Source organism: Primulina eburnea, chromosome 2, assembly GCF_022965805.1.
Source record: "Primulina eburnea isolate SZY01 chromosome 2, ASM2296580v1, whole genome shotgun sequence".
Lineage (NCBI taxonomy): Eukaryota > Viridiplantae > Streptophyta > Magnoliopsida > Lamiales > Gesneriaceae > Primulina > Primulina eburnea.
In genome coordinates this window covers 16,552,161-16,579,764 of record NC_133102.1, presented here as the reverse complement: position 1 = coordinate 16,579,764, position 27,604 = coordinate 16,552,161, and positions in this window count along the sequence as shown.

Here is a 27,604-nt window from a genome sequence, read left to right as displayed (position 1 = left end):
ATTCACAAACGAATTGAATATCGAATAGCATACGCAATTGTTATGGAATTTCAGATTGTGAGAGTTGAAATAATGCAGATTTTAGGGAGATTATGATTTTGTTATTGATGTGGTGAGTTGTGAATAATCTACTAATTATTATTGAGAGATTAATATCGAAGAATCAGAACATTACATTACTGTATTGTATTGAGATTGAATTGTGAATGGTACAAGATTCACGTTGAGTTATGTTTTGATAGAATATATCTTTACATTGCCATTTCAGACTGTGATTGGTAAGATTCGTCTTCGAGACCTTGACATCAGTAACGGTTTAACAAGAAAGGTATAATGCATGTTTTGTTTGGGGAGATACAACTCAAATGAGATCTCATTTGAGTTTCCCAACCAAAATCACATACTAGATTTATTGTTTATCTTGAATTATGATTGTGATTTGTTTATAGATTTGTATTCAAATCTTTTGAGATGATTATGCATTGTTTACAGATTATTATGCATTGCATTTAAGATAGGGAGTCTTGACAGAAACAGTCAAACTTCTAGATGTTCGGTGATATCACAGCTTAGGGGAAGATCATTCTCCTATTGTAGATGTGGATACAGATCAGGCCGAAGTCTAGGAATAAGACGTACCGTCACCCCGATTGGGAGGGTAGGTGATAGATCGTCTTATTCACGCCGGGATCCCTAGAGTTCTAGTCGAGTCGAGTCCAGACACGGTTTGATTCGCATTGCATGTTTATATGATTGTCATTCATAATAGCATGTTTCATATTTTAGATTGTTTATATGCATGTATACATGTTTATACTGGGATTTGTTCTCAACGGAGTTTCCGGCTGTTGTTATGTCTGTATGTGTGCATAACAACAGGTGGGGCAGGATCTGGGTCGAGACAGAGACGAGATTTATATAGCGTGGAGACTACGGGCGCAGCAGATGACTAGTGGCTTTTATTAGACTTGGAGTACTTGTACTTGGTATTTTGTACTAAACACTAGTTAAATTGATGTATTAGAACAAGACATGTTTGTGTAATGTCCGGAAATTTAATCCTAATAATCTATAATTTGATATGATTATAAAAGGATTAACCGAGACATGATTGGAGATAACGTGTGAAAATGTATGTGCGAGGACAGTACCATCGGCGCACATGCGCGACATGAGACGCGCACATGTGCAAATTGGACAGCAGGTCTCGCGCATATGCGCGACAGGAAAGCGCGCATATGCGCGAGCTGTGCGATGGGGCAAAGAAAATTCCAGTAGGTCTCGCGCATATGCGCGAGGTAAGTCGCGCATATGCGCGAGCTGCCAAAGCCGAGACCCGAAGGTCTCGCGCATATGCGCCAGTACTGTGTTCATATCAACGCAGGCTACAACTGGACGTAAGTTTTACTACGTTTTGACATGTTTTGAAATTATGATGTTGTTGGAATTGAATACACGTCATATATGTGGTTCTTGACATATTAGACATCATAGAATCGAATTCAGATTAAGAAACGGACTGATTATGGAATTGTTATGAATTTTCTGGAGTATATTGATTTATACCAGACAGATTTGATTTACGGTTGAATTACGGATTGTATTGGATATGGGTTATGAATTGTAACTGTGATTTGAGGATATTGTTTTGACGGGAATATTGAAATGGTACCGTTATGCCGTTGATTTTGAATTAAATCAAGATTGATCAGATTGTTATTGATTTGAAAGGTATATTGACATGAGATTATTGATATTGTCATTGCTAGACAGACTGTGAATTCAGGACTTCGACTGAGCCAGAAACCGACGAAAGAAAGGTATAAGTCAATGTGGTATTGGGAGATCGACTTGAGTCGGTTTAGACTTGAGTTTCCCTAAATCACATACTTTACTTTATTGCATTGATATTTGCATTGATTTGATTGAAGTACTTGTTCTCTTGAATTATAGATAACAGGTAGTAGATGAGTAATCTTGTGACAGAAGTTCCTGATAGTGGTGGGATCGCCACGGGAACATTGCACGATGTTACAAGATAGTATAGAAATCTTGGGACGGAAGTGCCTGATAGTGGCGGGATCGCCACGGAACATTGCACGATGTCTCAAGATAAGGATATTAGCGATAGAGCTACAGTCCATGACGGTTAGGTCAGGACACCGGATGTTTGGTTATATCGAGTAAATAGAATTGGAATTCTTCTATTACGGAATTGATATAGGAACACCATATTTGGTTATATCGAGTAATAGGATCAGAGTTCCTTCTATTACGGAATTCGATATAGGAACACCACATTTGGAAACCGGGATCCCTAGTCTAGGATTAAGTCTAGTCTGAAACATGGAGTCACGTATATGTCGACAGTCTATGATTGTTTATGTTTCAGAGTTTGATACATATATCTGTTACCTGATTCCATGCTTTATATTTGTTTATAGGATTGCATGTTTCGTTGATTTATACTGGGATTTATTCTCACCGGAGTTATCCGACTGTTGTCTTGTTTGTATGTGTACATGACAACAGGTAGGGGCAGGATCAGGGTCCAGTAGATGAAGAGAGAGATCGTGATTAGAGTGGAGACTACGAACTTTGATTATGATGTATAATAGGGTTTGAACACTTGACATTAGTTGTTAAACCTTAGTTTGGTTTGAATGCATGCATTACAGAACTTGTATTGTATTTTATACTGATATGTATATTAGTTTGATTTCACTACGTTCCGCATTTAAAAAAAAAATTAGACCCTGTTTTAATTGATTAATTAGTCCAAATTATGATTAAAAACTTGATTAGCGTCCGGGTCCCCACAACATGTGGTATCAGAGCGATAGATCTTTCATATTGAGATAGGAGCTAGTGAGCGGGGTAGAATGTGTTTTCTTTCCTGCTTTTGATTGCTAGCATGATTTACTGCTTTATAATACATGTTTATCTGTTTGTCTGACTTGATTTGAAAACATGTATTATTGAGAACGAATCAAAGCCGATTTTGGATCAGCGGTAATGTAATAGCCCAACCTTTTATCATGTTAACCCTTGTGGTTTATTATTGTTATGATCATGTTTTATGCTTTACTTGTTGAGATTATGTTGAATGGTTATTGTTCATGGATATCTTTATTGAAACGGTTATTGTTTTGACATTATGTTCATAGTTGGTGATAGTTATGGAAATGAATGGGTAGAATAGAAAGTTGATCTTGAGCCAAATAGAAAATGGAAGTGCATAAAGGGTATGACAAATGTGGCGGTAGTTGTGGTTTTTAGTATAATGTTTTGTATATTGATCCAATTGATATGAGGCCACCTCCATTAGAAAGATAATATATAAGGCTATAACTTTCTTATTTTGAGTTTTGTTCAAATCCTTAGGAAAGACGAGCCAAAAGCGGCCCGAAGTGTGTCGTGTGTTTCGTTGTTCCTGCACTGACACATGTTGGTAGAATGGGCATAACTCTTTGCTCAGACCTCCGAATGACCTGAAATTTTGAGGGGTTAAAGAAAACACATAGGGCTACAACTTTCATGTACTTTGGCTAATTCGGAAGAAAAAGTGCAGTTTTGGCCCTTGGACCGAGGGTACACGGACCTGTACACGGACCCCTACACGGGGTCCGGGTCTTGCCACGAAAAATAAGTGATTTCCAGTGTATACACGGACCTACACACGGAGGGCGGCACGGGTCCGTGTCTATGTTATAGAAAACACGTTTTTGATGGATTTTGTTGGCTTATATTCATTCTCTAGAGGCTTCTATACCATTCTAAATCTTTCCCTTTTCCTTCCATCGGTTTGTGCCCTTTCTCTCCAATTTTTCACTTCACTTCTCTACTTCAATTTCAAGGGTTCTAGTAGAAATTTGGAGTGTCATATACCTTAGAACTCAAGCTACAAGGTAAGGGTTCTATTATTTTGGAGTTTGGAAGGGTTTGGTTATATTAAAGGGTTAAGTTATGTTTATGGATTCATTGGATTATTGGTGATGATGGTTTGTTATTATTGTGTTTATTGATGTAGGAATTGAATCAAGGTTTCATAGCCACCATTTTTGTAGTAGTCCGAATTCCAAATTGGGTAATTAACGGAGTAATGGTGATTAAGAAGGTTTAAGGTGTAATTTTGACCGAGTCATGATCGGACGGACCGAAGATGGTTCGGAAGCACCGAAGAGTTCGGACGATCCGAAGTGTAGTTCGGAGGATCCGATCATGAGGTGTCAAGAGCAGCTGGACACGTGCATGTTCGGACGGTCCGAAGTGTATGATCGGAGGATCCGATCATGAGCTGTCAAGAGCCAATGGACACGTAGCGTTCGGACGTTCCGAAGTGTTGTTCGGAGGATCCGAACATGGCCTATAAATAGTGCTCGGATTTCCTCATTTTGACTTGCCAATTTCTTGAGTTTTCTCTCATTTTGGAGAGTTTGGAAGGTTTCTAGGGTTAGTTGTTGGTCGAGCGATAGCTAAGAGCTGCCAGGATTGGTAGTGTAGCGACGCCTGAGTTACGAGGCAATCGACATCAAAGGGCTGTCGACGGACGAAGGTAAACCCTAAACCTTTGGTAGTACTGGTTTTGCTAGTTGAGCATGGTAGTATTGTTCATTGAGTATGCTTTTGATGCGTAGGCTTGTGCTAGACCTGATTAGCGGTGTTGCGTAAGGCTAGGCTTGCTGTGATAGAGGTACGAAAGTACTATCCGAGATATCCTGGTTGAGTATACATTCATATATGTGTTGCATGAGTATTTGCTGCATTGTTATATGTCATATGATGCATGCTATTATGTCACGAGTTATGATGCATATTGCATATCATGTTGAGCCGTATCTCCTTCGAGATAGCCTTTACTGTTGAGCTGTATCTCTTTCGAGATAAGCTATATCTTGGGGCCGCTCAGCCCTGTCTTGTGGACGCATGGACACCGAGAGTACACAGTGGCCGACGGGTCGGGAGGGCTTCGGTGGTCCGGGACATTTTAGGTCCACGTCTGTCTTGTAGTGGATGCAGTGACCCAGAGGTGTACCGCGCGGCACTATCCACTTGGCGCCTCTAGACTGAGCATTGTTGAGATCCTTTTGTGACTCCTGTTTCTTGACTACCCCGGTATCATGATCATAGCATGTGCATTTCATATAGGTCTGTATACTCATACTTTTGTACTGGGCGTTCTTATCGCTCACGTCCTCGGTTTTGTTTATTCTTGGACACCCCATTCCCACGGGGCAGGCCTCAGGTTGGACAGCTCAGGAGGAGCAGGAGGAGGACGTTGAGTAGCTGGTTGGTTTAGTTTATCGGTATTGTTTTGATTCGATATGGTTGTATTGGATATTTTATTTGGAGTTATTCTAGACTTCGATTGGGTTGTATAACCATTATTTTGTTGACTTTTCCGCTGTTATCTCTGATTATTGTTAATTAGGTTAATTGCATGCTTAGTTCTTGCCTAGTAGGTGATTCTGGAACGGGTCACTACATTTAGGTTAATTGCATGCTTAGTTCTTGCCTAGTAGGTGATTCTGGAACGGGTCACTACATTTATGGTATCAGAGCATGCTTACGATTTTGGGATATAGATTTCTGTTTTGGGATTTTCGTTGACCATTTTCCCTATTCTATCTTGTAGCGATGGCTGACCACTTTGGTGATGAGAGTAGTCAGGGGAGTGTAGGTCGTTGGGGTAATCAGGACGATCGTAGGCGTTACCGTGAACATCGTCATCGTCGGGATGGTCCTAGGCGTTTTGATTTGCATCGTTTTATTCAGATGGGGCCTAAGCCTTTAGTTGGTAGTGAGACTCCCGATGATGCTGAGGATTGGTTAGAGCGCATGGAGAGTTGTTTCCGTGCATTCCAGTGCACCGAGGAGCAGAAGATAGAGACCCTTAGTTTTCTTCTCGAGGGCCGTGCGCGCAAGTGGTGGCGATCGACTTCTGCGCCGATAGTCCAGTCCCAGGGTAGGGTGACTTGGGCCGATTTCCGTGCAGCTTTCATGCAGCTGTATTTTCCTCCAGCCCTTCGCCAGGCGAAGACGATTGAGCTCCTGAATCTTAAGCAGGGGAGTATGTCTGTTGATGAGTATCAGCAGAAATTCTTCGAGTTGTTACCCTTCGCTCCTCATATCAGTGGCAGTTCTGAGGCCAAGTATGATCATTTCCTTCAGGGCCTTAACCAGGAGATCTTTGATCGAGTCACTGTCTGTGATAATCCTACTTCGTACGATGGGTTGGTGAACCGGTGTCGTCAAGCAGAGTTCAGTCTCCAGCGTGGTAGGGCTATTCTTTCTTCTAGACCTCCGAGTGTTTTGAGCCCTCGACCTCAGTCTTTCAAGAAATCTGGTTCTTCTTCTTCTGGATCTGGATCAAGGTCTAGCGGTGTTGTTCGCTTTGGTGAGAAGAAGGAGTCTTGTGCGCATTGTGGGAAGAACCATCCATCGGAGCAATGCCGATTAGCAGCAGGAGCTTGTTTTCAGTGCGGAGAGATGGGTCATATCAAGAAGAATTGTCCTCGGTTGCGAGGTGGAGCAGGATCTGGTTCCGGATCCCAGACGACTGTTCAGCAGAGGAGACAGGGTCAGGCAGTGGGTAGTTCGAATCTTCGACCTCGTGCCCAAGGTCAGGTTTTTGCGCTGAACCAGGATCAGCCTGGGATGTAATTGTTATACAGTTGTAATGAAGAATATTTGCAGTGTATTACAATGGTGTTTTATTCTCTTGCCTAGATTTCGAGGACGAAATCTTTTTAAGGGGGGGAGAATGTAGTAGTCCGAATTCCAAATTGGGTAATTAACGGAGTAATGGTGATTAAGAAGGTTTAAGGTGTAATTTTGACCGAGTCATGATCGGACGGACCGAAGATGGTTCGGAAGCACCGAAGAGTTCGGACGATCCGAAGTGTAGTTCGGAGGATCCGATCATGAGGTGTCAAGAGCAGCTGGACACGTGCATGTTCGGACGGTCCGAAGTGTATGATCGGAGGATCCGATCATGAGCTGTCAAGAGCCAATGGACACGTAGCGTTCGGACGTTCCGAAGTGTTGTTCGGAGGATCCGAACATGGCCTATAAATAGTGCTCGGATTTCCTCATTTTGACTTGCCAATTTCTTGAGTTTTCTCTCATTTTGGAGAGTTTGGAAGGTTTCTAGGGTTAGTTGTTGGTCGAGCGATAGCTAAGAGCTGCCAGGATTGGTAGTGTAGCGACGCCTGAGTTACGAGGCAATCGACATCAAAGGGCTGTCGACGGACGAAGGTAAACCCTAAACCTTTGGTAGTACTGGTTTTGCTAGTTGAGCATGGTAGTATTGTTCATTGAGTATGCTTTTGATGCGTAGGCTTGTGCTAGACCTGATTAGCGGTGTTGCGTAAGGCTAGGCTTGCTGTGATAGAGGTACGAAAGTACTATCCGAGATATCCTGGTTGATTATACATTCATATATGTGTTGCATGAGTATTTGCTGCATTGTTATATGTCATATGATGCATGCTATTATGTCACGAGTTATGATGCATATTGCATATCATGTTGAGCCGTATCTCCTTCGAGATAGCCTTTACTGTTGAGCTGTATCTCTTTCGAGATAAGCTATATCTTGGGGCCGCTCAGCCCTGTCTTGTGGACGCATGGACACCGAGAGTACACAGTGGCCGACGGGTCGGGAGGGCTTCGGTGGTCCGGGACATTTTAGGTCCACGTCTGTCTTGTAGTGGATGCAGTGACCCAGAGGTGTACCGCGCGGCACTATCCACTTGGCGCCTCTAGACTGAGCATTGTTGAGATCCTTTTGTGACTCCTGTTTCTTGACTACCCCGGTATCATGATCATAGCATGTGCATTTCATATAGGTCTGTATACTCATACTTTTGTACTGGGCGTTCTTATCGCTCACGTCCTCGGTTTTGTTTATTCTTGGACACCCCATTCCCACGGGGCAGGCCTCAGGTTGGACAGCTCAGGAGGAGCAGGAGGAGGACGTTGAGTAGCTGGTTGGTTTAGTTTATCGGTATTGTTTTGATTCGATATGGTTGTATTGGATATTTTATTTGGAGTTATTCTAGACTTCGATTGGGTTGTATAACCATTATTTTGTTGACTTTTCCGCTGTTATCTCTGATTATTGTTAATTAGGTTAATTGCATGCTTAGTTCTTGCCTAGTAGGTGATTCTGGAACGGGTCACTACAATTTTGGTTTGATTGGGTGTAAGTAGAAGCTTTTCTCTTGTGCTCCACATTATGAATATATGTATCCAAGCCATGTTTATTGATATATAGCTCCCTCCATTGATATGCTCTTGATATATAAGTTGTTATATATTCATTTTTCAAAGATTTTCATTGAATTCATTGTCAAGGGAGCTAAGATTATATTGTGCTTACCAAATGTTTGTTTTATTGTCTAAATGAACTTTCCTACGATTAAAGCCAAGGAATGATAGTAGTTCATGCATGTCATTGGCCAATCACATGATTATGAGTATCTCTCACAGTGTTGATATATTTATATATCAAAGAGATACTATCCACAGGTCATAGGTCACAGGTCACAGACTATCATTTCCTTTTCTTTAATTTATGCCATAGAATACCATCTATATTGCTTTGCTACCTACTGTTCACTGAAGATGGTATTATTCATTTTTCATTGTTCTTGATTTATTGTTCATTGCCATCGATTCATTGTTTATTGCCATTGTTTATCCATATTTCAAACCAACCTCATGTATATGTATTTGTTATGTATAGCTTTCTGCTTACTGAGTTTTATCTCATTCCAGTTAATGTCATGTGATGCAGGTGACAAAAAGAATTGAAACGGATCGTCCAAGGGTAAGAAGTCATATAGCTAATGGAATTGGAAACTTTTGAACTTTTTACTTGTATTACTTTTGTGGGTTGTGTTGAACAATACAAGTGGTTAGAATTATTCATTTTGGCAAATGTTTGATGGAAAAGAAAAATTATGTTGGTTTTTGGTTAGGTGATGAAAGATATTCTTATTAATGGTCATGTATTTTAGTTTTAGAAAAATATTGTAATGTTCATGGTATATTGTTCCTTTCTTGTTCAATGAAAATGCTTCCGCGTATGCTTTTCTTTTAAATTTAAATGTCATGAGAAGTGGGTTGTTTCAATTGGTATCAGAGCGAAAGTTCTTGGACCGTATATGACTTCTTCTGCCTAGGACAATCCGGTATGTTTTCGATCCTGCATCTATTGATTTTAACTTTGAGCGTTGATCCTATTCCATTGTTATTGATGTATTTTCTTCCTATCTATGTTAAAGTGAGCTTATGTGTAGGAAATGCCTCCTAAACGAAAGGTTACTGAAAGGGATGATAGGACCCCTACTACTGATAGGACTACCAACGTTGTAGATGAATTCAGCAAATTAATACAAGAACAGGCGAAGGTTCACGGTGAGCAAATTCAACAGTTGTTGAGTATGCACACCTCGACTCAGGTTCGTGGTCGTGGTAGAGTTCTAGGCACAACAGAAGGTTCTGAAGATGGTGCCTATGATCGTTTTAGAAGAATGAACCCTCCTGATTTTGTTGGTGGTTCTGATTCATTGGTGGCTCTAGAATGGATCAAGTCTTTGGAAGCCATCTTCGACTATTTGAAGTTCAATGATCAAGACAAGGTTAGTTGTGCAGTTTTTATGTTGGTCAAAGCAGCACGTATTTGGTGGGAAGCCACCAATGTTACAGTGAATGTTCGTGAATTGAAATGGGATGCATTCAAAGAGCTTTTCTACACCAAATATTTTTCTCGAGAAGTTAAAGCGAAGAAGATGAAAGAATTTCTCGAGTTGCGACAAGCTGCCATGACTGTCAATGAGTATACTCTTAAATTTGAAGAAGGTTGTGTCTTTGTGCCTTTCATCGCCGAGAATGATAGAGATAAAGGAGAGCACTTTATTCGCGGCTTGAAACCCGAGATTCGACGAGTTGTTCACATGGCTAAAGTGGTTTCTTATCAAGATATTGTTGAAAGGGCACTGCTAGCTGAACTTGATGAGCAAGAGATTGAAAAGGAAAGGCAGTTGAGAAGACAAACCTTTCAAGCCAGGAGTCAAGGTGCAAGTCCTTCTAGTCGAGGCGGCTTCAAAGGAAAGGGCAAAATGGAGCAACGCAATAAACCTTCTGTGCCTTCTTCAGATGTGGAGAGATCGTTATGCCCTAAGTGTGGCAAGCCACACAAAGGTGAGTGTCTGGTTGGAAGTGGCCGATGTTACAGGTGCAAAGAAATGGGGCATACCGCACAAAAATGTCCTCTCTCCTCTGATAAAGGAAAAGTTCAAGGAAGAATCTTTACGATGACAAAAGAAGGAGCCAATCCTGATTCTTCAGTCATATCAGGTAATATTATAATATCTGGAAAGGAAGCACTTACATTGATTGATACCGATGCAACACATTCCTTTATGTCTGAAGTATTTATGCACTCCTTATCTCGCGAGCCTACTATCATGCATTTACAATTCAATATTATGTTGCCTTCTGGTGATGAAATTCGTCCTACAAGTATTCTTAAGGCATGTCCAGTACAGATAGGTTCGAGATTGTTGTATGCTGATTTTATTGTAATTCCGATGGTTGCTTTCGATGTTATTTTCGGTATGGATTGGTTATGCGCTTATCGTGCCGTTATTGACTGTGTGGAAAAGACCGTTAAGTTTTTAACTTGTGATTATGATAGTGATGAATTTGTTGGGCTAGGTTCATCGCTCAGTATTCCCCTTGTTTCTTGTCTACAAGCTACAAAATTATTGAATAAGGGGTGTACTGGTTTTCTGGCCTTAGTATCGGATGTAAATAGGGACAATAATTTGCAAATTCAGGATATTGATGTGGTTCAGGAATATCCTGACGTATTTGCTGATGATGTGCCTGGCTTACCTCCTGATCGAGAGGTAGAGTTTGTTATTGAATTGAGTCCAGGTACAGCCCCAATTTCTAAAGCTCCGTACAGAATGGCTCCAACTGAAATGAAAGAATTGAAGAATCAATTGCAGGAGCTATTAGATAAAGGGTTTATCCGTCCTAGTTCCTCGCCATGGGGAGCTCCGGTTTTGTTCGTGAAAAAGAAGGATGGATCATTGAGGTTATGCATTGATTATCGTGAACTCAACAAGGTAACTTTTAAAAATAAATATCCTTTACCTCGAATCGATGATCTTTTTGATCAATTGCAAGGGGCCACTGTATTTTCAAAAATCGATCTTCGATCCGGATATCATCAATTGAAAGCGAGAACGGAGGACATACCGAAGACTGCTTTTAGAACGAGGTATGGCCATTATGAATTTTTGGTGATGTCGTTCGGGCTAACTAATGCTCCTTCAGTGTGTATGGATTTGATGAATCGTGTCTTTAAGCCGTATTTGGATACTTTTATCATTGTTTTTATTGATGACATTCTGATCTACTCGAAGACACGAGAACTTCATAGGGAGCATTTGAGGATCGTATTACAGACATTAAGAGAGAAGCAATTTGTAAGGCTCGAAGATTTAGTTATCATAATCAGATTGATTTTGTTGATAATTAAGGTGATTGTAGATGTATTATATTGGACTAGAAAAGAAAAGAAAAATGTACAATAAAGATGAGGAGATAATCCAAAGAAATGGAAAGGGCCGAAGCTATGGCGCATATGCGCGAAGAAATGCGCGCATATGCATGAGAATTACAGTAGCATTGGCGCATATGCGCGGAGAAAGTGGCGCACATGCGCGTAAATTCCAGTAGCCTCGGCGCACATGCGCGAGACAATGCGCGCATATGTGCGATACCCCCAGCAGCTATGGTGTAATGCCCGAGAATTTAATTACCGTAATCAGAAATGATTTGGATATGATTACTGTAATCGGGGATTAATCTGAAATGAATTATAGAATTAATCGAGATGATTTTAGACGGAACGGATCGGACTAGAACACATGATAAATGTGTGAAATGTGTGTGCAAGAAGTGAGAGGGCGCACATGTGCGTGGAGGTGCGCGAGTCTAGCACGAGATGGGCAGCACCTTTCGCGCACATGCGCGGATGAAGTCGCGCACATGCGCGGAGGCGGCCGAGCCATGCGCGCACATGCGCGAACGGACTTCGCGCATATGCGCGTAGAGCCCAGCACCATGGGCGCATATGCACGGGCGAGTGGGCGCATATGCGCGAGAATCATTAGTGCCGAGCAGAAAGTCTCGCGCACATGCGCGATTGGGGTGCGCGCACATGCGCAAGGCGGAGCGCACATGCGCGATGTGATAACGCGCATATGCGCGCGAGGACCAGCAGCGATTGTCGAGGCCGAGAGTCTCGCGCATATGCGCGAGAATGAGCGCGCATATGCGCGAGTCGTTTTGTGGCAATTTTTGGAGATGACACGTACGAGTTACATGCATGATATATATATGCGTAAAACTCGAAATCTTCTTCATTCTTCAGAGAAAATCGAGAGGTTTGGGGAATACTTGCCTTCGTGAGTTTGTAAATCGATTTGTGTGCGAACCGTATATCTGAATTGAAATCCGACTTCGATACTGTGTTCGTATCAACGCAGGCTACGATTGGACGTAAGTTTTATTACGTTTAGACAAGATTTGATTTTATGATATTGTCAGAATTACATATGATTCAGATATGGTGTTTCTGCTACCGTAGATATTGTAGAATCGAAGTCAGATTTAGAAACAGATTGTTTATGGAATTGTTATGAATTGTAGAGTTGATTTGATTGAGATTGCTATCAGAATTATGCTGTTATTCATTTTACAATGTACAGATACTGAAGTTATAGATTGTACCGAAATTTATTAGGAATTCTGGTATTATAATTGTGATGTTAAGACTGACGGGGTTACAAGACTGTATTGTTATGCCTTTGAAACATCAGTTAGTGCAGATTGATCAGATTCAGTATTGGTTTCTGTTATCTTGTGATATTGATGATGTGATCAGATAGTATTTTGTTCAGATATTGATCAGATTATGTATTGAATTGGGTATTGTTCAGAACAGATTGTGATTTGAACTACACATTGATACAGTGTATTGGTTATTGTCATTTCAGATCAGATATGGACAAATTCGACTTCGAGACGTCGTCTTCATCAGATCAGGAAGACAAAGGTATAATTCATGTGATATTTGGGAAGAACAACTCAATTGAGATCGCGTTGAGTTGCCACTAAATCACATACTATACTCTTGTTAGGTTTTTATATGATTGTGCTATGATTATAGATTGTTATTCATGCATTAAGATAGGACAGTCTGGAGATCAGGCAGACTCTAGACGTTCGGCGATATCTCAGCTCTGGGGAAGATCACCGCCCCTTTGTAGATGCGGATACAGATCAGGCCGAAGTCTAGGAATAAGACGTACAACACCTCGATTGGTAGGGTAGGTGACAGCCAGTGACGTCTTATTCACCCCGGGATCCCTAGAGTTTCAGATCGAGTCAAGTCTAGACATGATTTATTTAGGACTGCATGCTTATATAGATGTGGCTCCTAGATCATGGGACCCATCGTTATTGCTTCCAGTTGTGCTAGCATGTTTTTATGATTTAGATGGGTTATATGTATGTTTAGCTGATTTGAAGTGCATGCTTGTTGTGATTAGATTTCATAGCTTATGAAATCTAATGTTTTGATTTTAGTCGTGACAGCATGTTTTATGAATTATTTTATGTATATACATGTTTATTATGTTTTATACTGGGATTTATTTCTCACCGGAATTATCCGGCTGTTGTCTTGTTTTGTATGTGTGCATGACAACAGGTGGGACAGGATCAGGGTCAAGAAGATGATGAGAGAAGACGAGTATAGCGTGGTGATTCCGGACTTACAGTAGACTTGGTTTTATTACTTGACTTTAGTAGTGGAACTTTAGATTAGATTATTGTACTTTTAATACTGAAATGTATTTTATACAGATATGTGTAGTATTTAGATTCCATTACCTTCCGCTATTGTATATTAAAAAGAAAAATTTTTAGACCCTGTTTTATCTTAATTGATAATTAAATCCCAACGATGATTAAGAAAATGATTAGCGTCCGGGTCCCCACAACAGGTGGTATCAGAGCCTTAGGTTCTAGAGCTGAAGGTTCCTAGAGCTGATAGTTCCTTTAGCTATAGATTCTTTAGCGATAGATCTTCTAGAGATAGAAAAGATTGAGCGGGGTAGATGAATTTTCTTTCTTTCCTTGCATGTGTGTGCTAGCATGAGATTGATTCTAATGTTGATTGACATTGTGTGCTAGCATGAGACTATGTATTAATGCTTTAAGATACATGTTTACCTGATTATATGACGTGAATGGGTATTATGTATTCTTGAGTATGAATCAGATCGGATTCATGATCAGCAGTAAGATGATCATGATCAGAAAGGATTGGCACAGCATTGTATTATTGGGTTACTAATGTTTGTGGTAATCAGATATACCTCCCCGAAGGATGTTGGAAACAGGCAGTACATCGTATGAGCAGCCATATATACCAGAACCGCAGATAGATGTGTCAGCGACTCCGATGGAAACCAAGTTGGCAGAATTTCAGTTATTTCAGCCGCCGATTCTGAGTGGTACCGAGACGCCTGAAACGTGTCAGCACTGGGTTGTGGACATAGAGATATTGTTTGATCTACTGAATTGTACAGATGACCAAAGAGTTAAATTGGTATTTCACCAATTACAAGAGGCTGCCAGAAGTTGGTGGATTACAATCAAAAGAGTATTAGCACTACGTGGTACTGTGATCACGTGGGAAGTCTTCAAGACTGAATTCTATCAAAGATTTTTCTCCGCCTCGTACCGAGAAGACAAGAAAGCAGAGTTTGAGAATTTAAGTCAAGGTCAATTGAATATTGATGATTATGCTGCTAAATTTTCTACTCTGTTGCGTTTTGCCCCTCATATGGCTAGGGATGATGAAGCTGTGGTGAATCAATTCATTAGAGGATTGAATTCGGAGATAGTTGCATTCATGAATTTACAGCGACCTTATCACTTTGCTGATGTCATGAGTAAAGCAAAGAGAGCAGAAGAGAGTTTGATTCGACAATTAACGAGGTTGTGTGTGAAGCAACCCCAGACACCACAATTCCCTTCGACATTCGAACGTGGCAGTACGAGTGGAAAGCAAGATTTGCTGAAAGCTCGGAAGAAACAGTTCAAGAAGTTAGGCAGTGGTTCCTCCAGTTCCAGTGGGTCCAGTCCGAGTTATACTGGAGTTTATTGCGCTAGGTGTGGAGGGAGACACCCCACCGAACAATGCCAGGGAGTGACTGGTAGATGCAATCTCTGTGGACAACATGGGCATTTTGCTAGAGTATGTCCTCGGAAGGGTTCACAAAGATTCCAGGGAGCAGGACCATCGGGTGGCAATGCGTGAGAAACAAACCCAGAAACTACAACAGGTACTATTCTTTATGATTATATTGCAGATGTATTGATATATACTAATGAATTCGTTATGAGTATCTGTGAATGAGTGGTATGGATATATGCTGTATCTGTTGGGTCTGTGTGTGCTGTAGTATTGATTTCCTTACTGTTTTGAGGAATATGTTGATATCAGAGATTTCTGTGACCTGTTATATACTACAGTGAGGTGAACCCGGGATTGGGTTAGATTATGATGTACTTGTGTTATATGATTTCGATCTCAGTATGGATATATAATGCTAAACAAGTACTGAAATGTCGTAGCATGTGTTCCAGAAATAGTAAAAGTACGACCAGATTTAGTTGATAAATGAGGATTTTAGATTCAGAAGTCCTTAGAAAAGTTTAGGATTTAGGACTCGATTATTACAGAAAGGAACAGATGGTCTCCTTATGTATTCAGTAGATCCACTGAAATCGAGCCTAAAATTTGATAGTAATATCATAATTGACTGGTGTTTGCTTAGATAAGATGTCAGATGGGTTCTCTATCAGAAAAGAATTGAACGAATTGACAGATTAAAGTATGGGCTAAAGAATCCAGTTGATTGTATATTTCTCTTGAAGACATTTTAGTTCTGTTTCTAGATTGACAGATTATGTGTTCAGGGGTATTTTGAAGAATTATGCTTGTTATATCTATGATTCCGGGATATATTCACAGTATCTGATTGTGTATATTGAATATTTGAAGATTGGGTTAAATATTCTGAGAACTGTGATTATTGTATACAGCAATGGGTCAGGTATGGATCCGAATGCAGTTATTGATACAGGTTTATATTCAGACTATGCGGTATCAGGAATGTCAGAATTAGCAGAATGTCAGATATGTCAGAATTTTTCTTACCTGATTTGGACAGATTATCTTATTCTGATTATCTTTTTCTTGTGTTGCTTTACATCTGCTGAGTATTGTTATGATTCTAAATCAGTATTTGAGACATCTTATATTGTTTGGGAGTATATTCTATTTGCAGATGAGATATAGCAGTTGATCTGGTCAATATGAAGATTAGTCAGCCAGCCAGAATCTATTATGTTATGAGTTTTCTTAAACTCACTAGATCTGTATAGGTTCTTTCTATTCAGAATTTGATGTTATTGGGAGTCAGTGTGTGATGCAGACTAGTGTAAACAGTTCAGAAATGTAATCAGAATGTTCAGCACTGTATTTTGTTGATCAGATCAGTATAACGGCTATGTAATTTGTGTTTTGTATAAGACCGATTATCGTGTTATATCAGAATGTTTCAGAATTGTTACAGCTTTTGGTATTGATAGTCAGAGCCGAATACCAGGTAGGTATTTCTTATTTATTTTATGTTATTAACTGGTTGTTTATACCGGATAGTTCGAAGCTGAAGCCACAGGTAGTGTCAGAAATGCACAGTAAGGGATTCAGTTTCATTCAGATGGTTCAGAATGTATGATATTCGAACAGATAGTGTTGGTAGAAACAGATGAGAGCATTTGGGACAGCCATTTATATTGTAAGATTGGTAAAAAATGGTACTGATATGTCTGGATCGCTAACAAACGAAGCCAGAAAGCTAGGAATCAGAAGATTATTACCGACTTAGTATAATCCTGAATAGAAATGGAAGTACATTTCTAGGACTGATGTAATGATATTACCGCCATTTTCTTCAGATTGGGATATGGTATGATCATGATTGATAGATTGTTCAATCTATATCTAGTAGTTTGTAAAGATGATGTACAAACAAAACTAGATGACAGAGATCCCTGTCAAAGAAATAGTCAGATTGACTAGAATGATGAGTTCAAGTAGAGTATATCAGACTATGATTATGATTAAGTGGGTACTTATGGTAGGTTATATCATAAGTTGTTTCTTTGGCAGATTGTTCCCATATTGACAGGTAGTCAGAGTGTCTTGTTCAGATATTGGAAGATAGTGATAGAACTCTAATACTGGATGTTAGCACTAGTTATCTGAAGGAATAGATATAAGAAACCAATGTCAGATGCTGACGATTGGTATTTGGAGCCGAAGATGGAATATGTCCTTAATTGGAATAAACAGATAGAATAGCAACTACAGGTGGTATTGCTTAGTTATGGATTGCAATTGGCGTATACGGGTATTGTATAGCCAGTAATATAGGATTGATTCAGCTAGTGATATGAGTTGGAATGTTAAACTCTTCTAGAAATACATTTCTTCGCGGATAGAGGTGGATTGATTGTTGATGAGTTCGGGGACGAACTCAGATCTAAGAGGGGGAGAAATGTAATGCCCGAGAATTTAATTACCGTAATCAGAAATGATTTGGATATGATTACTGTAATCGGGGATTAATCTGAAATGAATTATAGAATTAATCGAGATGATTTTAAACGGAACGGATCGGACTAGAACACATGATAAAGGTGTGAAATGTGTGTGCAAGAAGTGAGAGGGCGCACATGTGCGTGGAGGTGCGCGAGTCTAGCACGAGATGGGCAGCACCTTTCGCGCACATGCGCGGATGAAGTCGCGCACATGCGCGGAGGCGGCCGAGCCATGCACGCACATGCGCGAACGGACTTCGCGCATATGCGCGTAGAGCCCAGCACCATGGGCGCATATGCGCGGGCGAGTGGGCGCATATGCGTGAGAATCATTAGTGCCGAGCAGAAAGTCTCGCGCACATGCGCGATTGGGGTGCGCGCACATGCGCAAGGCGGAGCGCACATGCGCGATGTGATAACGCGCATATGCGCGCGAGGACCAGCAGCGATTGTCGAGGCCGAGAGTCTCGCGCATATGCGCGAGAATGAGCGCGCATATGCGCGAGTCGTTTTGTGGCAATTTTTGGAGATGACACGTACGAGTTACATGCATGATATATATATGCGTAAAACTCGAAATCTTCTTCATTCTTCAGAGAAAATCGAGAGGTTTGGGGAATACTTGCCTTCGTGAGTTTGTAAATCGATTTGTGTGCGAACCGTATATCTGAATTGAAATCCGACTTCGATACTGTGTTCGTATCAACGCAGGCTACGATTGGACGTAAGTTTTATTACGTTTAGACAAGATTTGATTTTATGATATTGTCAGAATTACATATGATTCAGATATGGTGTTTCTGCTACCGTAGATATTGTAGAATCGAAGTCAGATTTAGAAACAGATTGTTTATGGAATTGTTATGAATTGTAGAGTTGATTTGATTGAGATTGCTATCAGAATTATGCTGTTATTCATTTTACAATGTACAGATACTGAAGTTATAGATTGTACCGAAATTTATTAGGAATTCTGGTATTATAATTGTGATGTTAAGACTGACGGGGTTACAAGACTGTATTGTTATGCCGTTGAAACATCAGTTAGTGCAGATTGATCAGATTCAGTATTGGTTTCTGTTATCTTGTGATATTGATGATGTGATCAGATAGTATTTTGTTCAGATATTGATCAGATTATGTATTGAATTGGGTATTGTTCTAGAACAGATTGTGATTTGAACTACACATTGATACAGTGTATTGGTTATTGTCATTTCAGATCAGATATGGACAAATTCGACTTCGAGACGTCGTCTTCAGCAGATCAGGAAGACAAAGGTATAATTCATGTGATATTTGGGAAGAACAACTCAATTGAGATCGCGTTGAGTTGCCCACTAAATCACATACTATACTCTTGTTAGGTTTTTATATGATTATGCTATGATTATAGATTGTTATTCATGCATTAAGATAGGACAGTCTGGAGATCAGGCAGACTCTAGACGTTCGGCGATATCTCAGCTCTAGGGAAGATCACCGCCCCTTTGTAGATTCGGATACAGATCAGGCCGAAGTCTAGGAATAAGACGTACAGCACCTCGATTGGTAGGGTAGGTGACAGCCAGTGACGTCTTATTCACCCCGGGATCCCTAGAGTTTCAGATCGAGTCAAGTCTAGACATGATTTATTTAGGACTGCATGCTTATATAGATGTGGCTCCTAGATCATGGGACCCATCGTTATTGCTTCCAGTTGTGCTAGCATGTTTTTATGATTTAGATGGGTTATATGTATGTTTAGCTGATTTGAAGTGCATGCTTGTTGTGATTAGATTTCATAGCTTATGAAATCTAATGTTTTGATTTTAGTCGTGACAGCATGTTTTATGAATTATTTTATGTATATACATGTTTACCATGTTATATACTGGGATTTATTTCTCACCGAAATTATCCGGCTGTTGTCTTGTTTTGTATGTGTGCATGACAACAGGTGGGACAGGATCAGGGTCAAGAAGATGATGAGAGAAGACGAGTATAGCGTGGTGATTCCGGACTTACAGTAGACTTGGTTTTATTACTTGACTTTAGTAGTGGAACTTTAGATTAGATTATTGTACTTTTAATACTGAAATGTATTTTATACAAATATGTGTAGTTAGATTCCATTACCTTCCGCTATTGTATATTAAAAAGAAAAATTTTTAGACCCTGTTTTATCTTAATTGATAATTAAATCCCAACGATGATTAAGAAAATGATTAGCGTCCGGGTCCCCACATATGGCGCACATGCGCGAGTTTAGTCGCGCATATGCGCGGTCGGTCCAGAAGCTTGGGCGCATATGCGCGAAAGGAACGGCGCATATGCGCGAGGTGTTGAATTGCCGAGACAGTAGGTCTCGCGCACATGCGCGAGTAATGCCGCGCATATGCGCGAGACGTGTATTGCAAAGAACAAGCCATGTGTTCGAAACATGCAAAGTATATATATATGATTGTCTCGATTTCTTCTCATTTCAGTAGCAAGAACCGAGGTTTCTGAGGAAGAAAGGCTTTCAAGTTTCCTTTCACTTGTAATTGTGATTTTACAAGATTGAGCCATCCAAATTCAAATCCGACTTCGATTTTGAGCTTCTCTCTTCATTATCTACAAAGTGATGTAAGTTTTATTCGATTTCAGTAAGTTTTGAAATTCAGATATTGGGGAAAATTGGAATATGATAGTTATATTGTGTTCTTGACGTATTGAGCATGATATATTCGTAAACGGATCAAAGAAATGATATCATATGCCTTTCCTATGAATTTCAGTATGATTTATGAATTGTTGGGATAGAATTATTGTGTTTTGGATGAATATGGTATTGGATTATGATTAAGAATAAGATAGTGTTGATATCTGTTGAGAATTGGATTGACCGGTATCGAGAATTACGTCGTTATGCCGTCAGATTTTATTGAGATCACGTAGTGACTTGGTTATGTGTTGATTTAGATTAGAGATTGATAGATTGTGTATCAACATTTCCATTTCAGATTCAGTTTGGCGACTGTGACAGCGATTGTGCGACGAAAGGTATAAGTCATGTTTTGTTTGGGGAGATGTAACTCAAATAAGATATTATTTGAGTTTCCCAACCAAAATCACATACTAGTATTATTAGATATATATTGTGACATGTTTATGAATTGTGTATAGTATTATATTCAATCTTTTAACATGTTTATGCTTTGATTTCAGAATTGTATTCAAGCATGTATGATCAGTGTGATATTCAGATATGAATATGATTATACGTTGTTTACATATTGATATTCATTGCATCTAAGATAGGAGAGTCTTTGACAGGCATTGTCAAATAGCTAGACGTTTCGGTGTATCTCAGCATAGGAGTAGGTATTACTCTTATTGCCGCCGTTGATACAGCTCAGACCGAAGTCTAGGAATGAGACGTACATTACCCCGATTGGAGGGTAGGTAGTGACGTCTTATTCACACCGGGATCCCTAGAGTTCTAGTCGAGTCGAGTCCAGACATGGTTTGATTCGCATTGCATTGCATGTGCATATGATGTCATTCATGATAGCATGTTTCATGTTTAATTGATTATATGCATGTATACATGTTTATTGTAATGCCCGAGATTTAACTACTGTAATCAGACGCTGATTAATTGTCAGAATTGTGATTAGCAAATATCACAGGGGCTAAATAAAACGTGAATCACGAGGCCGGGCGTCGGTGCAAGAAAAATAAGAATTTTGTACAGAACCTTCGGCGCTCGAGTGGTAGAAAAAGACCGCACGAGCGCCAACACACCATAAGTAAGAAAATTGGACAGAACGTATGGCGCCCGAGCGGTAGAAAGTTACCACTCGAGCGCCAATGGAGATAAGCTAGCTTTCGGACAGAAAGTGCCGCGCTCGAGCGGTACTTTCTTACCGCTCGAGCGCGAGACGTGTAAAAGGCAGAATGAGCCACTCGTCTTTTGCATGGAAGTGGATGTACATATATATATACACGAATCCTTCAGTTTTAAAAGAAGAAAAACGAGGATAAAGATCGAGAAAAGGGTTCGGGCAAAGGGTTGAAAAATCCTTACGCCTTTTATGAAAAATCCGCCCGTCTGATTTTGAATCCGACTTCAGTACTGTGTTCCTATCAACACAGGCTACAACTGGACGTAAGTTTTGTTACGTTTAGACATGTTTTGAAATTATGTTGTGGTCAGAATTGAATAGGATTCATATATGATGTTCTTGTCATGTTAGACATCATAGAATCGAAGTAAGAATAAGAAACAGAGTGTTTATATAATCGTTATGATTTTTGGAGTTAATTTGACTGAGATTTCATATCAGATTCGTATTGTTATTAAGATTATCACTTGTATCAGTATTGATTACGAGTTCTGGTATTATATTTGTGATGTTGAGAATGACGGGGTTATTCAGATTGTCTCGTTATGCCGTTTAAACATCAGTTAAATTAGATTGATCAGATTCAGTATTGATTGAGATGGATCAGATTTCCGTAATTACTCAGATTGTATTATGTTCAGACATTGATCAGATTTTGTACTGAATTGGGTATTGATCAGAACAGATTGTGTTTTGAGCTGCACATTGATACAGTGTATTTATTCTGGTCATTTCAGATTGAAGATGGACAGACTGGACTTCGAGACTTCGTCTTCCTCAGACGGGGACGACAAAGGTATAATTCATGTGATATTCGGGAAGCATAACATCAAATTAGATTAATTTGAGTTTCCCACTAAAATCACATACTAGATTATTGTTTATATTGTTACCTGGTTATGCTTTGATTATAGAATTGTATTCAAGCAGGTAAGATAAATGTGATATTCAGTTATGAATATGATTATGCTTTGTTTACAGATTGTTATCCATTGCATTTAGGATAGGAAAGTCTTGACAGTCATTGTCAGACTTCTAGACGTTCGGTGTATCTCAACTTAGGAGTAGTCATTACTCCTATTGCCAGCCGTCGATACAGCTCGGACCGAAGTCTAGGAATAAGACGTACAGTCGCCCCGAGTGGTTGGGTAGGTGACAGCCAGTGACGTCTTATTCACCCCGGGATCCCTAGAGTTTTAGTCGAGTCAAGTCTAGACATGATTTGATTAGGACTGCATGATTATATGGATGTGGCTCCTAGATCATTGGACCCATCGTTATTGCTTCCAGTTGTGCTAGCATGTTTTTATGATTCAGATTGTTTATATGCATGTTTATCTGATTTGAGTTGCATGCTTAATTTCATAGATTATGGAATATATTGTGTTTATACATGATCGCATGGGTTATGAATTAGTTTGTTTATATACATGCTTACCATGTTTTATACTGGGATTTATTCTCACCGGAGTTATCCGGCTGTTGTCTTGTTTTGTATGTGTGCACGACAACAGGTGGGGCTGGATCAGGGTCAAGATGATGATGAGAGAAGACGAGTGTAGTGTGGTGATTCCGGACTTGCAGTAGACTTGAGTTTACTACTTGAACTTTAGTAGTTGAACCTTAGATTAGATTATTGTACTTGTAATACTGAAATGTATTTTATACAGACATGTATAGTATTTAGATTCCATTACCTTCCGCAGTTATATCTTAAAACGAAAAATTTTTAGACCCTGTTTTATCTTAATTGATAATTTAAATCCCAAAGATGATTAGCGTCCGGGTCCCCACATTTATACTGGGATTTGTTCTCACCGGTTTTCCGGCTGTTGTTATGTCTGTATGTGTGCATAACAACAGGAGGGGCAGGATCTGGGTCACGCAGAGGATGAGAGACGGACATAGCGTGGTGATCTCGGGCCTAGCAGAAAAGACTAGTAGTTGTACTTTTGATATGTATTGTATTTAATTACTAGTTGTCGAATATGGATAGAACCAGACATATTTGTATCTTATGTTTGTATATTATGTTGTTGAATAACATAGAGACTTCTTATGTTAGCTTTCATTTGAGTTAATGTAAAAGCAAAAATTTGACCCACTTTTTATATTAATGATCCGTTTTAAGCCCAAGGAAAAGAATTAGAGCCCGGGTCCCCACAACAGGTGGTATCAGAGCCAGGTTGGTTCTGTAGACTGAGATAAGATAGAATGAGCGGGGTAGATCGAGTCTTCTTCCTTGCTCTATGATGTGCTAGCATGTTTATTGCTTTTCGTGTTACATGTTGTTTGTTATTTGATTGATTACAGCATGTATGGGCTAAGACTGAATCAGAACCGATTTTAGATCAGAGGTAACTGACTAGAGGAGGGCTGAGACAGTTGTATATCTTGTATTCTAATCAGTTGGATTATTAGATACATGCCTCCTAGAAGAGCAGCTGTTCCTTTACGACCACCAGCGCCAGAGCAGGGTAGCACATCCGGAGATACGATGGACGTCACTGCTACGCCCATGGAGACTCTATTAAAACGATTCCAGTCATTCCGACCCCCGACTTTAAAGGGTACAGAAAATGCAATTGAATGTGAAAGCTGGTTGGAGGATATCGAGATGTTATTCGAGTCTCTGGAATATAGTGACGAGAAACGAGTGAAACTCATTGGCCATCAACTGCAAGATGTGGCTAAGTATTGGTGGGTGAATATAAGGAGAGCACTAGAACAACGTGGTACCGAGGTTACATGGAAAGCATTCAAGACGGAGTTCTATCAACGATTCTTCCCTGTATCCTATCGCAAAGATAAAGGCGCTGAATTTGCAAACCTGAGGCAAGGGCAATTGAACATTGAAGAGTACGTTGCTAAATTTTCTTCTTTGCTTCGCTTTGCTCCTCACGTTTCAGGTAGTGATGAGGCCGTAGCAGATCAGTTTATAAACGGCTTAAATCCTGATGTCTTTACACTGGTTAATACTGGGAGACCCAATAATTTCGCTGAAGCATTGAACCGTGCCAAAGGATCAGAAGCAGGGTTGCTGAGACAACGGAGTGTTCCGTATGTGGCTCCGAGTCCGAGACCGCCACTACCGCCAGCACAACATCCTCCTCGATTCGAAAGTGGTGGTAGCAGTAGTGGACGCAAAGAGCAGTTGAAAGCGAAGGGCAAATAGTTTAAGAGGGCAGGGAGCAGTTCTTCGAGCTCCAGCGGGTCAAGACAGAGAGGTCTTGGCCAGGGTTTAGAGGCGATGAGTGGATATTGCAGTACGTGTGGAGGTAAGCATGCCACAGAACAGTGTCAGGGTGTAGTGGGCAGGTGTAACATATGCAAGCAACAAGGGCATTATGCCAAGGTATGTCCTCAGAGAAGTGGTGCATCGAGATTTCAGGCTGCAGGATCGTTTGCCTCCGTGACTCAGCCTGAGAGACAAGCTTCATCTGTTCACTCATTTCAGCCGCCACCAGCACAGACCCAGCCTCGAGCCAGAGGTGGCCAGCCAGGGAGTCAGCCTCAGAGACAACAGTCTCAAGTGTTTGCCTTGACTGAAGAGCAAGCACAGGATGCCCCTGATGATGTCATTGCAGGTAACTGTTCTCTTTGCGGTTATCCTGCTTATATATTGATAGATACGGGTGCATCGCATACATTCATATCAGAACGATTTGCATTATTGCATTCTCTGCCTGTTGAGTCCTTGTTAGAGGTTGTGTCTATTACTTCTCCGTTAGGAAGTGGTTTGATATCAGTAACTAGGGTTAGACATTGCATTCTACAGTTTGAGGGGCATGAGATTGACCTAGATTGTATAGTATTGGGTCTAGCTGATTTTGATTGTATAGTCGGTATTGACATGTTAACAAAGTACAGAGCCACCGTGGATTGTTTCCACAAGATTGTCAGATTCAGACCAGAAATGACAGACGAGTGGAAATTCTACGGAAAGGGTTCCAGATCTCGGATTCCCTTGATTTCGGCTTTGTCTATGAATAAGCTGTTACAGAAAGGAGCAGATGGGTTCCTTGTGTATGCCGTAGATGTACAGAAATCTAGCCCGACATTGGCAGATTTGCCAGTAGTACGGGAATTTGCAGATGTGTTTCCAGAGGAGATTCCAGGGTTACCTCCAGTGCGAGAGGTAGATTTTAGTATTGATCTTATTCCAGGTACCACTCCTATTTCGAGAGCTCCTAATAGGATGGCGCCGATAGAGTTGAAAGAATTAAAGGCACAGTTGGAAGATCTTCTAGCCAAGGGATATATCAGACCTAGTGTATCTCCTTGGGGCGCACAAGTGCTATTCGTGCGAAAGAAAGATGGATCGATGCGGCTGTGTATCGATTACAGGCAACTGAATAAGGCGACGATAAAGAATAAGTATCCTTTGCCTAGGATCGATGACCTATTTGATCAGTTGCAGGGATCCTCTGTGTATTCTAAGATTGACTTGCGATCCGGATATCATCAGCTCAGAGTTCGAGATGTAGACATACCGAAGACAGCATTTCGAACTAGGTATGGGCATTACGAATTTATTGTTATACCTTTTGGTTTAACAAATGCTCCGGCGGTAGATGAATCAAATCTTTCAGAGGTATTTGGATGATTTTGTAATTGTCTTTATCGACGACATTCTGGTGTATTCTAAGAACAGAAATGAGCATGCAGAGCATCTCAGAATTGTTTTGCAGACGTTGAGAAACGAGCGACTGTATGCTAAATTGTCAAAGTGTGAGTTTTGGTTGAATCGAGTTGTATTCTTGGGGCATATCATTTCTGGAGATGGTATTTCTGTAGACCCAAGTAAGGTGGAAGCGGTGATCAGTTGGTCGAGACCGACTTCTGTACCAGAAATACGCAGTTTCATGGGCTTAGCCGGATACTACAGAAGATTTATCAAAGATTTCTCCAGTATTGCAAAGCCAATAACTCAATTGACGCAAAAGAATGCACCATTAGTTTGGTCAGAGGAGTGCGAGTCTAGCTTTTTAGAGTTGAAGAAAAGGCTGACCAGTGCTCCAGTACTGACGATACCTTCAGGTACGGGTGATTTCGTTGTATATTGTGATGCTTCTCATAGAGGTTTGGGATGTGTTCTTATGCAGCGAGGCCATGTGATCGCATACGCCTCGAGACAATTGAAGCCACATGAAGTTCGATACCCCATTCATGATCTGGAATTGGCGGCTATCGTATTTGCATTAAAGATTTGGCGTCATTATCTCTACGGCGAGAAACTTGAGATATTTTCCGATCACAAGAGCTTAAAGTACCTATTTTCTCAATCAGAACTGAATATGAGGCAGCGTAGATGGCTAGATCTTCTGAAAGACTTTGACTGTGAAATCAAATATTATCCAGGGAAGTCAAATGCAGCAGCGGACGACTTGAGTCGAAAGGTTTGTTCCTTAGCCTTAGCGACGATAGGTGTTACGAAGCTCGTGGAAAATTGCTGTTTTTCTGGATTAGAGTTTGATACAGATAAGAAGCCACTACGACTCGCTACTATTCAAGCTGAGCCAGACCTGATCCGGAGGATCAAAGAAGCTCAACGAACCGATCAGAATGTGCAAAGATCGATCCAGATGGTCAGAGCAGGGCATTTGTCAGAATATCAGGTGCGTGAGCATATCTTGTACGTAAATAACCGTCTTGTTGTGCCGGATGTTGCAGATTTGAGACATCAAATTATGTCTGAAGCACACTGTAGTCGGTTTAGCATTCACCCTGGTGGCAGAAAGATGTATAATGATTTGAAGACACAGTTCTGGTGGAAACAGATGAAGTCAGACATCGCCAAATATGTGTCTAAATGCTTAAATTGCCAACAGGTGAAGGCCGAGAGGAAGAAGCCCGGAGGGTTACTTCAGAGTTTGTCTATTCCTGAATGGAAATGGGACCACATTTCCATGGATTTTGTGACGAAGTTACCCCGATCTTCCCGTGGCTGTGATTCGATTTGGGTCATTATT